We start from the raw sequence: 12,768 nt of genomic DNA, 5'->3' as shown, positions 1-12,768 counted from the left end.
GAAATTAGTATGACCCGTTTATTATATTCTGTGCTGTAGTCACTAATCATAGTAATGGAGCTCATAAAAACCAAGCTGCAAATCTAAAGTATAGCAAATTCCTAGTTGTATTTTAAAATCAAATAAAATTTATATTTTGTCCGTTAGTGGATATAACTATGTAAGTGATGGGAATTGTACGAATATCAATAATTAGTAATTTATAAAGCCAGTATCTTAGAATGTTTATAAAATCTGTTAATGTTTAAAAATCTTTTCGTTACATTGCGGTACACTATTTAAAAAAGAAAAAAACCTAAAATTATTATTACAAATCCTTACTCAGTTCGTAACATTTTCTTAATAATTAGATTTATAATTAGATTAATAAGGACCGGATACAATAACTAGACTACATATTTCATATAATATAGTTGTTATTTAAAAAACAAAAAAACGTTTTATTTTACAAACAAAAACAGTTTATTCATAAATTTTACAAAGTCTTGGTCCTTGTCTTTGCAAATTTTCTTGGTGATTTTCTCAAATTGTTCTAAATCTATGCCGTCTAAAACGATACAAAAAAGAACAATAATTATAATATACCTACATATTGTTTGTTATAGAGTGTAAATAGTTGTTGCAGTGTTGTCCAGATACCTTGATTCATTCGTGCCAGTTCATCGGGTGAGAAATTAGCTCTCATAGTTTCACCGTTGTCGTGCCAAATCATGTTCATTTCATTCACATGAATTTTAGTAGCAGTAATAAAATCTAATCCATCTAATAATCCATTGAAAACGGATTTTATAAGCTGAAAAAATGTAGAAGCCTGCCATCTAGGTTAATACAACGTAATACCTTAAAATCTATGTCGATTTAAGCGTTATAACAATTAACAAGATTTAAAAAAAAAAAAATTCTACAATTAGTCTAAAATCTTTTGAGATTATATTATTATATTCTAGTTCGCCTTACATATAAAATCTTACATATCCCATCACACGTTGTATTATATGTGAAAAAAAAAATAAGCAGAACGCAACAGTAATGACTCTAATAACTTTTTTTTCATATAAACATTATAAATATAGTTTTTTATTTTAAAAAATGTTGGCTTTAGAAACTGATTTACAAAACATAAAAAAAAACTTCGGGTTTCACATTTTGCATATTACCTACATTAAATAGTTACTCAATTAATTAAGCATATTTTTAGAAATAATATATTTATTAATTTACTTATTAATTTAGGGAATTGAAAGAAATTCATAATTTTTCAAATAATAAAGAGTGCATTATGATTTATGGATATATTTTATTCTAAAAGTTTTGTACTAAAATTGTCAAGTTTAAAAAATTAATATGAAAGTTTGTGTGTATTTTATCAATTACTTTATGAAGACATAACAGAGAAACTTGCCTATTACATTAGTTTGCTATCAATAGCAATATTAAAAAAAAAAAGAAACAATTCAAATTTATAAGATTTTTACTGTCTTTTAACAAAAAAGATACGATTACCTCTTTCTCCTTATCGTCGTTGGCAACACTTAGAATTACTAAGTAATTCATTGCAAAACATATAAATATTATGTATTTTGCGTTCATTGTTTCTTCTTTAAAGACTTAAATCGAACGAAACAAAACAAAATTGCTTAATAATGCTATACAGTACTTGGTTTCAGAGTGAATTTTCGAAGAATAACAAGTATATACACATATTATAATAATGGTATTTTATCGGAACATATGTTATTGACGATTAAGTAGGTTGTTTTTGTACAATAGTTGTTTTTAGTGAACATTATATTTTGCGAACAAACAAAATATACGGTCTTTATTTTGATAGTTTATTTTGAGTCTGTAGCATTATAATTAGTTTTTCAAAACTAATGTAATATCTAGTAAAATATCTTGATCACAAATCGTAAAACATTTTCTTTTAAATTTGGGGGGAAAAAAATAACCCCGTTATTTGGTTTTGACTGAAATGTTGTTTTTACAATAATACGTTATGTTTTTTCATTATTTTGTCTGGACACAAAATATTACCCAAAAGTAGATTTTTGGTGTACTAGGCAGAGCAGTTATTGACCATTACAATTACTTTATCCTAAATTCAAAAGTCTATATCTTTCATTATTGAAATGGAAATTGGCTTATCAAGTTCTATATTTCTTTTAAAAATCTACATGTTGATTTAGGTAGTTAATACATTTACCAAATATCACCCTGGTCGTTTTAATAAATACCAATAATACCTATTGATTTAACTAGTACCTAAATCACTGCTTCTTACGGCTTTAATGTATCTCATGTCCCCCCTTATGCACATCACCCTTGGATGTTTTATCAAGCTTTGTCTTAACTTAATAAAAAGTTTAATCCCTAACGGTGACCTGATTGGTTCTACTTTTCTGTTTCAAGTATCATTATCAACTTGTTTATTTTTTGCTTCACTACAAAGTGTAGTTTATGTACATATGTACATTATATGTATATAAATTATGTATATATCTACGTAGTTAATATAATAACACTTAAAAAAAGAGAAAATCTACGACGTTCAATATCCATTGAATGCCTCGTTTAAAAGAAAACTTCGCCTACGACACTGATGCCCGCAAAAAGGAATGATATCCCCAACAAAAACTTAACAGTGAAAAACGTCGAAGTTCCAGACCCCCTTCCAAAAATGTCAGGCAGCTGACAAATGCTTAATTCAGAAACTGGTCAAGTGTTAATCAATACAAATAAAAGATCAACACTGCTCATGAAAGTAGGAGTGAAGCGTGGTTATGAATTAAAAAAATAGCAGATTATGCCTTTCTTCTACACTTCCGTACTGCTACACTGTTGAGTGTTTTTCAGACACGATTCTAGTTTAAAAAATAACAATTTTCGCTTGCAAATATTTTAGCTGGGCTATGGTATTGAAATCATATGCAACTTATACGAATACACAATCGTTCAGGGTCAACTGCTGAGGGACAATTAAGTGTACATCTTCAGTTGAATTATAATGTCTTATAAATTGTATAACTGGCCAGCGAGGCCAGTTGTAAATACAACAATAATAACTTTTGAAAATAAATGGCGATGTAATAACAAAAATTGCAATGCCTTCATTTAACTGTAGGTGTAAGGAAACGAAATGTTGTGTAAACAAATGCAAACGAAAATATGCACATTAGATCATCATCCGAAAAATTAAAAGTATAGGATTGTACTAACACAATACATGACTCAGAATGTTTAAAAATCTTTTTGTTACATTTCGGTACACAATTAAAAGAATCTAATCAGCTAATACCCACATCCCGGTGTACAGCTTTCAACAACAATCTAATCTACATAAATTCCATTGAGAAATTTACACAAAAGGGTCAGAAAGGCATCCTTTTATATTGTTTGTGCGTGTTCCTCCACCTGCTTTATCACCGTAGTCCGGATTACCACGGACCAGGTGACAGGTGTAAAACCGTTATATTTATATTTATACGAATTGGTTTTTAGTCATTTAAACGTTTAAATAAATAACTTAATTTTTACTCGGCGTTAAACCTCTTTAGGTAAATAATATTGTACGATGCAATTTGAGAGTTTAGTTAATTCACTTAAAGGTACGACCGACCTTTTCCCCTTCCTTTTGGGCGGTTTTATACATTTATAAAGAGTCTCTAGGGATATTTTATGGTAGATACTGGGTAACTTCCTGTCCCGGTTAGAGTCCCTTAATTTAGCCCTAGAAGGCGGACAGTCGTGGGCGTGAGCGACTCACTGCACGCCACCGTAACACTATCATACGATATGTGCACACAGACGTTTTTTTTAACTGTTACACTGTTGATTGTTTTTCAGACAAAAAATAACAATGCCCGCTTGCAAATGTTTTAGCTGGGCTACGGTATTGTAATCATATGCAACTTATACGAATACACAATCGTTCAGGGTCACAGCTTGATCTAGTTATCACAAATGTTCTTAATGTTAAATGTTACTTCTGAAAGTAACTCACTAATACCTTTAGATTATATATAAATATCATCCTGCATTAGTCGTTGAATTTATATTTTATTAGTTATTTCTAGTCCACGCTGTGAGTCGCATTATTGCTGAGGGACAATTAAGTGTACATTTTCAGCTGAATTATAATGTCTGAATTCAATTTTATAACTGGCCAAGGAGGCCAATTGTTAATACAACAATTATATTGCCCATGTAACTTTTGAAATTAAATGGAGAAGTAATAAAAAAAAAATTGCAATGTCTTCATTTGAACTATAGGTGTAAAGAAACGAAATATTGTATAAACAAATACAAACAAAAATATGCACATTAGATCATAATCCGAAAATTTAAAAGTATTAGAAAGAGCTCACTATGATAAATGATTGTACTAATACAGTACAAGATTCAGAATGTTTAAAATCTTTTCGTTACATCTCGGTACACAATTAAAAAAAAAAAACTCTTAGTACAAATTTTTACTCAGTTCTTAACATTTTCTTAATTTAATAATTTGATTAAAAAAGACCGGATACAATAACTAGACTACATAATTCATATACAATAGTTTTTATTTAAAAAACAAAAAAACAATTTCTTTTACAATCTTGGAGCTTGCTTAATTGGTTTGTTTTGGGCTTTTATAAACAAAAACCGTTCAGTCATGGATTTTACATAGTCTGTTTTGTAAATTTTCCTAGTGATTTCCTCAAATCTTTTTATATCTATGCCCTCTAAAACAGATACAAAAACGAACAAAAATTATAATATTCCTACTTATTATATTGTTATAGAGTGTAAACAGTAGTAATTGCAGAGTAGCCCAGAAACCAACTGTAACAAAACTTGGTGCCTCGAAACCAAGGAAAACTATTACTACACAATAGAGTTAATATATTTTATGATTACCTCGATCCATTCGTATCAATTCATCGGGTGTGAAATTAGCTTTCATAGTTGCACCTTTGTCACGCCAAAGCTTGGTTAATTTTTTCACATACATTTTCTGAAGTTTAGGACCTTTTAAGATGTCTAATAATTCATCGAAAACTGCTTGTATAACCTGAAAAATTGTCCAAGCCTGTCGTTAAAAATGTCTAGGTTAATACAACGTAATATTTTAAAATCTATGTCGATTTAAGCGTTATTAATTAACAAGTTAAAAAAAAAAATTCAACTATTAATCAAAAACCTTCTGCGATTATATTATTTTATTCTAATTCGCCTTACATGTAAAATCTCACCTAGTATTATTTGTAAAAAAAAAAAATAAGCGGAACTCAGTAATGACAGAAATAATTTTTTTTTCATATCAATACTCATATCAATACTTTACATAAATTATTTACAAAAAAAAACGTCGGATTTCGCATTTTTGTAAGTTACTCAATAAATAAGCATTTGTACAGTGAAAAAAAAAGTTACAATAAAGGCTACTACAAAAAATAAAAATAATAATTACCAGCTGATTTTAATTGTATTTAAAAATGTTACTACTATTCAGTTATACAAAAAAAAAATATTTAATTCGTTTTCAAACATGATAATTGTAGTATAAAATTATTAGAAAAAAATGAAATCATAATGTACTTCTTATTAAATTAGGGAATTGAAAGTAATTTATAATTTTTTAAACAATAAATGATGCCTTATGATTTTTGAATATATTTTTTTCTAAAAGTTTTGTACTAAAATTGACAAGTTTAAAAATTAATATGTGTTTTCGTGTGTATTTTAACAATTATTTTATAAAGACATAACAGAGCAATTTGCCTATTAAATTAGTTTGCTATCAATAACAATATTAAAAAAAACTATTAAAATTTTTAAGGTTTATACTGTTAGCTCATTCATAACACTACATTACTTAACATTACTACTTCATACTTAACCTTATATAAGATTATTTAATTCATTTTCAAACATGATAATTATAGTATTAAAAAATATACTTTTAATGATCCTCTTATTAAATTAGCGAATAAAACGTAATTCATAATTTTTTAAATAATAAATGGTGCTTTATGACTTAAGCCCGTCATTAAAAATGTCTAGGTTAATACAATGTTATTTTTTAAAGTCTTCGTAAAAAAAATTCAACTAGTGGTCAAAACTCTTCTATGATTATATTATTATGTTCTACTTCGCCTTACATATAAAATCTCACATACTTCATATTTGTAAAAAAAAAAACCTGTACAGTGGGGTCGGGGCATAGTGGGGACGGAGCATAGTTGGGTCGGGGAATAGTGGGGACGGGGAGGTCACAGATTTACAGGAATTTTTAAATCTGAAAGTGATAAAATCACTTTCGAAAAAACGCTTCGATGCAAATCGGTAGTTAATATTTTCAAGCCAGTACAGTCCAAACCAAGCACAGTAGAAACCAGCAAAGTTAGAAAGTTTTAAATTAAGGTTCTGTATTTACAAATGAGCATCAAAGCGTTTATTTGAAAGCGATTTTATTCAATTTTATCACTTTTATTTATAATAATTCTTGTAGACCTGTGACCTCTCCGTTTCCTCATTGCTTTGATTACATTATGCCAATACTCTACTGTACTAGTCCTCTCGGATAAAATCACTTTCAAATTAACGCTTTGATGCTCATTTGTAAATACAGAACCTTCATTTAGGACTTTCTAACTTTGCTGGTTTACACTGTGCTTGGTTTGGACTGTACTGGCTTGAAAATACTAACTACCGATTTGCATCGAAGCGTTTTTTCGAAAGTGATTTTATCACTTTCAGATTTAAAAATTCCTGTAAATCTGTGACCTCCCCGTCACCACTATGCCCCGACCCAACTATGCTCCGTCCCCACTATACCCCGACCCCACTGTACTGGGTTTTTTTTTTTTGCAAAAACGTAGTGGACCAAATAACACACATACAATGTCTTGTTATATTTTGTTGGAATGGTCGACGATTCATGTTTCAATCGTTTGTACTCCAGTTTAAATTATAATCGCTTATTCTCAATAAAATTAATATTTGTGTATTATATACTTCCATTAGAGCAATCTCACACAAACTATTTATACTTCATAGATTATATTATTTCAAAGCTATATTATACTTCTATTTTACTAGATTGACAATGTACAAAATAAAATGCAACTAAAAAAACCTTTTCATAGATCCTTAAAATGTAAAGGGTGGGATAGTGAAACGGGTATTCCCATTTAAATACCTTAGAAAATCGCCGTTTTACTGCCTCATCCTGTATATTAATTGCTTGTTATTTTCTAAAGAAAAATCGATTTTCTTACATTTATATTAAAATAAATCGTAGACTGGTACTGTGATGGAGAAAACAATAAATTTTACCTACATATATTACTTATTTGTTAAATATTACTATCGTGTATAGCCACTAGCGGTCGGCTGTTGCCTGTTATTTAACAATTACCTTTTATGGAGATTTTAAAAATTGTGTTTTTTTAATAATAGCATAGGAGTAGTATCATGATGTTAAATGTTCACGAGACTTGATCTAGTCGCAAAATGAAGTATTATCATTTATGACTTAATTATTATTAAAATTTATCTTAATTTGTACATAGTAATAAAATTATGAAATATTTTATACAAAATTAGAGCTACAAGTTGGTAAACTAAAAAATTTAAATTAGCACGAAGCAGATTATCTAATATTAGACAATTTAAACAATCAAGCGTGAATCTCTTTAAATAAATAACAGTATAACAATATGCAAAACATTAGTTTTCCTTTAAAAAAATTGTGTAATAAAAAATACATTTTGAGGCGGTATACTGCATAAAAACCAACACTTAATCTGAATCCAAAAAACAACAGTCCTCTTCATAATTTGCAGGTAGTTGGACCTTATATACTCATAGTTGACCTTCGGTAAGGTTATATAACGCAGGCTATAAAATAACGAGATAACGACAGTGGTTTTGTCGTATCAGAACCATTAAGTGTCTTAATAAGTACACGGATAGGTTTTTTTCCCAGTAAATCGAGTGTCTACTATAATCAGTTACACGATTTAGTCGTCTGTGATATCATGTAATAAACACAATATTATGATACCAATCATTGGGCCCTAACCTAGTCTAACACGGATAGACGTTACCAACTGATAGTTGTTAGTGTCTGTTCGTTTCTCCCATCTGGTACACCGGGTTTTTAGTTAAAAAAAAAATTTAAAAAATTGAATTTGTGTAAACTTAAGGTCAAAAGTGGTACTTGAGCACAAATCATTCTGCATACATAAACATTTTTTAATGATTTGATAAATTTTTTTTAAAGATTTTAGGTGTTTTTGTTAAAATATACGAAATCTGCGAAAACACAGTTTCCCGGCAATTAAAAAAAAACTGTAGTGCCGAATTTTTCACCCGTTTAATATGTTATGGATACATATGAGTTCCAACTACTGGCAAATTTTCAACCCAAAAGTTTTAAAATTACGGCTAAAAACCCCAAAAAACAAAAAAACTTGTACCCCCCCCCCCTAGGGGGGTGGGAAATGGGTATAGTTAAAATTTGACACAACTGTCGTGTGCGGGCATACCAAATAATTATTTCTTATACGTTTCAACTCGATCCGACTCTTTTTCTCGAAATTATAGCCAGTAAAAGTTCTAACTTAAAAACTCGTACGGTTTTTTTTTGTTTTTTCAACTTTCGTCTGTGAAGACTAAAACTTTTTCAACTTTTACCCCCCCCCCCCCCCAAGTACGAACTAGATAAAATTTGTGGTTTATTGAGTTGCTATTCGAAGGAATTGGTCTAGTATTAAAAAAGTTACAGTGTATACAGCGAAAAAAAAAAAGCCCACATCAGAGTAAGACCAATACCTTCTCGCTTTGCATCGAAGCTAAAATGAGAGTATAAGAATAAGCTCACAGACAAAATACAAGACTCAGAATGTTTAAAAATCTCTTCGTTACATTTCGGTACACAATTTAAAAAAAAAACATAAACTATTATTACAAATTCCTACTCAGTTCTTAACATTTTCTTAATTTTATAATTTAATTAATAAGGACCGGATACAATAACTAGAGCACATATTTCATATAATATAGTTTTTATTTAAAAAACATTTTCTTTTACGATTTTACAGACTTTTCAAATGGTTTTTTTAGGGCTTTTACATACAATAACCGTTGATTCATACATGTTTTAAAGTCTTGTCCATTGCTATTGCAAATTTGCCAATTAACTTCCTCAAAGTCATCTACACTTATGCCTTCTAAAACATATGAAAACGAATAATTATAATATTGTTATAGAATGTAAACAGTAGTTGCCAAAGTTGGTCAGAAACCAACTGCCTCAAACTTGGCGCCTCGAAACCAAAGAAAACTAATATTACACGATAAAGGTAATATATTTTATAATTACCTTTGTTTGGAGTGTTAATAGCCGTTGAAGATAAATAATTTTCTATACTATAACCTTTGTCACTCCAAAGCACGTCGAATCCATGCACAGTAAGAATCGATTCAGTACCCAGTTTTAAATGCTTTCTTAATTCATCGTAAACGTTCAGTGATAGCGGAAAAAATGTCAAAAGCTGTCATTAAAAATTACTATGTTAATGAAACGTGATATTTTAAAGTCCATGTCGATTTATGCGTTATAACCATTAACAAGAATTTTAAAAAAAAATTCAACTATTGGTCTAAAATGTTCTGAGATTATAATAATGTATTCTGGTCCACAGAATACATCTTACATACTTAATCTCACCTTTGTATTTTTTGTAAAAAAAAAATATATATATATATATATATATACATGCAGAAAGCAACAATTATGATTTTAAACATTTTTTTTTATATCTTCATAATAAATATAGTTTTTTATTTAAAAAACATTTGCCTTTAAAAACTGATTTACAAAAAAAGAAAAACGTCCGATTTCACATTTTCCATACCTACATTATTGTAAGTTATTCAATTAATTAAGTATTCCTACAATGAAACAAATAGTTTTGAAATAATTACCAGCTGACCTTAATTGTATTTAAAAATGTTACTACTATAATATAGTCTATCATACATAAAATTATTGAATTAGTTTTCAATCATGATAATTATAGTACAAAATTATTGGAAAAAACATATTCATAATGAACCACTTGTTAAATTAGGGAATTGAAAATAATTCATAATTTTTCAAATAATAAATGGTGCATTATAATTTATATACATATATTTTTTTTTCTAATAGTTTTGTACTAAAATTGTCAAGTTTAAAAATGAATATGTAAGTTTGTGTGTATTTTAACAAATAATTATTTTATAACGACATAACAGAGCAACTTGCTTATTACATTAGTTTGCTATCAATATTAAAAAATTTAAATGTATAAGATTTTTTACTGTCTTTTAAAACAAAGATACAATTACCTCTTCCTTTTTCTTTTGCTCATCGACGTAGGCAACACTTAGATTAACTAAGTAACTCATTACGAAACATAAAAATATTATGTATTGTGGGTTCATTGTTTCTTCTTTAAAGACTTGAATCGAACGAAACAAAAAAAAATGGCTTTATAATGCTGTATAATACTTAGTTTCTTAGTGAATTTTCGAAGAATAACACGTATATAAGATGTATATTACAATAATGCTATTTTATCGAAACATATGTTATTGACGATTAAGTAGACTATTTTTGTGCAATGCTTTGTTGTTGTGATCAAACAAAATTAACGGTCTTTACTTTGATCAAATAATATTTTTTTTGGCAAAAAATGTTTTACAATGATGCGTTAACAAAGAAAAATATCTGGACTAGGTACAGTTTTTCTTTTAATTGCCAGAAAACTGTGTTTTTCGCAGATTTTATATATCCTAACATAAACACGTTAAATCTTAAAAAAACTATTATCAAGTCATAGCAACCTTTTTTAAGGACATCTATTTAGAGCGATCTATTATTAAGCTTTAAGTACTCCAGTACCAGTATTAGGTTTTATTTTGTTTAACTTCAGTTTTTTTTTGGCCCAGCAAAGTTGAAAACTGATATTAAATTCGCAATCGCCGACCACAAAAACATAAGACAATATTTTGACCACTTTTGAAGTGTTTTCCACAAAAGTTCAGAAAAACGTTTTAGCTTCTATGCGGTGCAGCGATGCTATATATTGGTTTTAGAATGGTGTGGGCTTTTTTGTGTCTGTATACACTGTAACTTTTTTAATACTGGATACTTGATTAATACTTTATTCATATTAATATTTTTACTCGTATAAGTACTGCAAAGCCATTTTTTTAAAAATAATTTTACCCAATGCCACAGAAAATGTATTTTTATTATTAACTATATGTAGGTGGTTATCATATATTATATTCTTTTTCCACTACTATGCTAGAAATTAACCCACTGCAAGAATGAACCGTATGTCAAAACTGTGTTTATATGTGAATTTTACTATGGTAATGTAACCACTGTGCTACTCATAACGATAAATAAATATATATCATATTTTTATAATAATTGTTAAATTTAATTTTGTGTTCGTGTGAATTAGTTTGTATTTGATTATCATTTGTTTTTCATTGAACTTTATTATTACATTTTGTTTTCTACTGTGTTTTAATTATACTTTGTTTTGTATTGTGTTAATTAATATTTGCCTTGTACTGTGCTCTACTATTATTATTGACTTTGTTTTCTGTTGTACCGTTTTTCTAATTATTAACGATAGCCTTATATGACAGAGTGCCGTGCCCAAAGAGAATTGTGGAAGATCTCGGCAGTGCATTTTGCTTGGGACTCGTTTGTGGAGAAATTTTCCAAGCAGTAAAAGGGTTCCGAAACGGACAGACCGGTCTTAAGAGGCGTTTCCACGTGAGTGTAAAAATCACAAGTAAATAAATCAGAATTTTTTTTTTTTTTTAATATATTGGGGTTCGAGCAATGGCTGTTAACGCTTTTCGCGGTGTGGTCGGTATGGCCGTGTTCGAAGCATACGGCTTGTACTCTGATTACAGGTCAGCCGAACAATATCGACCACAAGCGCCTATCTATCAGCCTACAACGGAAAATGACGAAAACTTTAAATAATGTGTATATCTTTTTATGTATGTATCTCCTTAAACTCGTCTTCTTATCTATGTCACATTATTGTATATTATTCTTTTTTGTGTATGTATCTTTGTAACTTATTTTTCTTATCCATTTACCATTTATTGTGTATATTATCTTTGTATTATTTTTGTATATTATCTATTTTGTAAAATTCTCTTTTATGTACGAATGTAATTTATATTATGTGTTAAAATAATATAATTGTTATTGGAAAAAAAACAGGACCAATTACAATAATTAGACTTCATATAATGATAATAATATTTCTTTATTTACGGAGATAAAACTACATTTTGCATAATATAAAATATAATAAGTAACATAGATATGATAGTATTTGCAGTTTTACATATTTATATAAATATCATACATTAATGTTTTTATTACAATTCGGAAACTATAAAGTAAAACCGTTTGATCATAAAGTCTAAAACTTTTTCGTCAGTTTTTTCGCAATAATCTCTAATGATTGACTCAAACTTTTCACCACTTATGGTGCTTAAAACAAAACACAAATGATTAATTATATACATATTATATTGTTAGAGTATAAACGCAGTAGTTGTAGAGTTTCCCAAAGAAATGGAAAAGAAACAAAATTATTTAAAAATACTACCAAGGTATAGTGTTTGAGATCTGAAATAATTCTTGTAGGATATTTCACCATTTTGTGAAATATTGGATTTTTGTTAATTATTTAA

General features: G+C 28.5%; 1 long non-coding RNA gene across 1 annotated transcript; it reads right to left on the bottom strand.

The window, feature by feature from the left end:
• Nucleotides 1–483: 483 nt before the first annotated feature.
• On the bottom strand, nucleotides 484–1,665 carry LOC126843721 (uncharacterized). Its single transcript, XR_007686471.1, has 3 exons — nucleotides 1,504–1,665; nucleotides 640–793; nucleotides 484–547 (listed from the first exon to the last, which is right to left on the bottom strand). It is a non-coding gene; the product is annotated as an uncharacterized LOC126843721 (long non-coding RNA).
• Nucleotides 1,666–12,768: the final 11,103 nt, after the last annotated feature.

The sequence above is a fragment of the Adelges cooleyi genome, unplaced genomic scaffold, assembly GCF_023614345.1.
Source record: "Adelges cooleyi isolate 19-005CV unplaced genomic scaffold, UGA_ACOO_1.1 ACOO_flye_CR_arks_rails_tigmint_CR_PRNA_574, whole genome shotgun sequence".
Lineage (NCBI taxonomy): Eukaryota > Metazoa > Arthropoda > Insecta > Hemiptera > Adelgidae > Adelges > Adelges cooleyi.
Note: the sequence above shows the minus strand (reverse complement) of the source record. Positions and strands in the feature narration are given on the sequence as shown.